The sequence below is a fragment of the Thrips palmi genome, unplaced genomic scaffold (genome assembly GCF_012932325.1).
Source record: "Thrips palmi isolate BJ-2018 unplaced genomic scaffold, TpBJ-2018v1 HiC_scaffold_18, whole genome shotgun sequence".
Lineage (NCBI taxonomy): Eukaryota > Metazoa > Arthropoda > Insecta > Thysanoptera > Thripidae > Thrips > Thrips palmi.
The window spans coordinates 2,411,919-2,414,806 of record NW_023144627.1 but is presented as its reverse complement, the minus strand read 5'-3'; the positions used below and the strand labels follow the sequence as shown (position 1 = coordinate 2,414,806).

General features: G+C 40.8%; 1 long non-coding RNA gene across 1 annotated transcript; it reads left to right on the top strand.

Annotated features, from left to right (window-relative positions):
* Positions 1-254: 254 nt before the first annotated feature.
* On the top strand, positions 255-2,088 carry LOC117645082. The gene is made up of 2 exons (XR_004587701.1): positions 255-373; positions 1,767-2,088. It is a non-coding gene; the product is annotated as an uncharacterized LOC117645082 (long non-coding RNA).
* The last annotated feature ends 800 nt before the right edge of the window (positions 2,089-2,888 follow it).

The following is a 2,888-nucleotide window of genomic DNA, read 5'->3' as shown; positions in this document are numbered from 1 at the left end:
CATTTCACGTCTGCTCAAAAAAATTATAAGCAAGAGAAAGAAAATTCCATATGGATCTGAGAATGTAAGGATCGAATTGTATGCGGTAGACTGGTCACGACTTTTGTGATTGACTCCCCCTCGACTACGTTGTGCCATGTCACGTTCTTATTAACGTCGTGTTCAGAATATCGCGTCAGTCACGATCGCTTCCGACGGCTCGTGTACGTGGCACGAAAAATGGCCTATATATATGCGGGTACGTCCCCCTTGCACACTTTTGTCCGTTAAGAGGACATCTGGAGCAACGATGACGTCGACAAATCACACGTCCAAGCCTCCTAACCGTAGTCTTGCTCACTGCACTACGGGCGGGATCGTCCACTGACGTCAGGTATCGAGCCACCATGACACGTTCAACGTCATGATATTAGGTCGTTTGCATCGAAGCGTACATCTTTTGTCCCGCACTCCTAATTTCCTATTGAGAAATGCCGTGCAGTCATAATACTAAGCCAATTCTCAGTACTTTACGACACAAAACTGTCATAATAGAAAGAAATTTGTTCGTAATATGAAGAAAGCGGTCACGAGTTACAGAGTTACCAACTTCGCTGCGCAGTCATAATACCAACCTATTTTGTTCGTATTACGAAGAAAAATTACGGGAGTGCTCTCTTTTTTAGGCTCAGTACAGCCACAGAAGAGGTTTTTTGACTCCGGGTTAAAATGTTCCTGATATGTTGGCGACTTCCTAACTTAGACCGTCATACAAAAACCGACTAAATTGAGTCCCTGGTATGCCAGAAAACGACCCAGAAAACCGCAAATTCTGAACTCCGAAACTGTCCCTTTGCCCAATACGCAGTTTAAAAGACTCACATCTAGCTTATTTATCAACTTGTAAGTTTGATTTCAGCTATTTTTTAAGAGGAAATATTGGTCTTTTTATCGTCCAAGACGATTTTTATTATGTATTAGTACCCCCTGTACCAGCTGTGCCCTTACTTTTGTCCCTCGCTTTTTTACACCTTTTTGGCCCTCCATCTTCGTTAACAAATCTGCAGCTAGAGGGCCAGAAACTAAAATTTTAATACTTTTCTTCAAACAGATTTTTTTTGCCAATTCTTAGCCGGAGAATTTCCCGTGTGGTTTGTGACTTTAAAATCAGTTTTGGTGTTTGCCTTGTATTATTTACAGAGAAACATGGAAAAAGCTAATTCTTATTCTTAACTCCGTTACTCGCGCGGACCCCTACACTGTTTATGATGAAACTTGCCATACCCCTGTATAAGTGTTCGGCACAAACAAAATTGTTAAAAGTAATGTTTTTGGCATGCAAGTGACCGACACGTGTGGTCGTCGCGATTTTAAACTCCGCAACACATAGTCAATTTTCAGCAAACTCCCATATAAAATACACAGGAATTTTGCATTTTCTGAAAGTCAAAGATTACGCGTCGCGTGCTTAAGTATTTCTTTTCTAGGCGGGCTAAAACAAAAATTTGCCAGTAAAAGGTATTTTAGACCAACTTAATTTGTACGGAATTTGGGTTCCGAAAATGTACGTTTAAGTTCGGGCACACTGTGTGGTTCTGTACCCGGTTGCTACTACACGCTAAGTCTTTTTGTGGAGATGCCGGTGTGGTTTCTCGTATAGTTTTAGTTTGGATGAATGCACACATGGTTGAATAGGCGACTCAGTCCTTTATTTGCTAGAAAACAGAAACGAGTGAAAGGCTTCAAGGGCGCACCTTCTCATGCCAATGTGCCACTTTTTGTTGCAGGCGTGCTGTTGCAGCTGGACAAGTTACCTTCACCGAGTATATGATCCAGGAAGCGGAAGGAGGAGTTTTTGTTACATAATTGTGCCTTAGAATGGTTTGCATCATTGCACCAATTTTTTTTATCCAATTCCTAGCAGTTCAGGAAAAAATGCACTTTGATAAAAGATACAACTCAACTTGACCCCTTTTCCACTCTGAATTTAGCGGAAAATGGAAACAACTCAAACAAAGTCAACATGACTCCGTTGAACATATTGTTGATAGGAGATAACTTAACTTGTGTTTTTATGTATCGATTGTAAAAAGAATCAAGTCAACTAAACCCCCTTTCATTTGGCTGAGCGATAGCGAAGCCCTTGCCGTGTTTGGGCGCGCTGAAAAGTGACTGGTCGTGCGTCTGTCTGTCTGTCTGTCTGTGTGTTTGTTCTCACCAACGATTCTCAGCAACTACAGTGGCTATAGTTTCAGGATTTCGTATTTAACGTCGCCTTAGCACCCCCTAACACGAGTTTGTTTCAAATCGTTGTTTAGTATCGTTTGAAATATTCAAAACATATTTTTGAATCAGGTCATTAGCGTGGTTAGGTTGGCAGCGCGGCTCCGCTTACCAATTTCTCATACCTGTGGGTCCGCGGCTCTCAAATACGGGACTTAAGCAAATAAGCAAATAAAACGAATTAAAGAGCAGAAGGGTTTGGAAATGAGATCGGCCTTAGTTTTTCAACATTCTAGAATGTTTAAAACCCTTTTGGAACACCAACACAGCAAAATATGGAGAATGGATTTGAGAATGATTTACGTGTTTCGTTCCCCTCTCCCCCCTCCACTGTGAGAGGGGAATCATCTTCAGGTCAGTGCACTTTGACAAAGCATTGTAAAAGGAATGTTATTATTTTGACCTTTTGTATTGTGTGCATCTCCTTATTTCATTTTAGTGTCATCCTCTTTTTAAAATTTTCAAACAAGAGGAATGCATAAATAACTTGTGTTGAAATTGGCAGGCATACTTAGTTTGGACTCGAGAAATGCATTCTTTTGCAATGCTGCAAGCTGACAAGAGTGCAAAAGCTCTAACATGTGTTTATTAATAGAATCAATGTATGGTTGTGTATCTTTAATCCT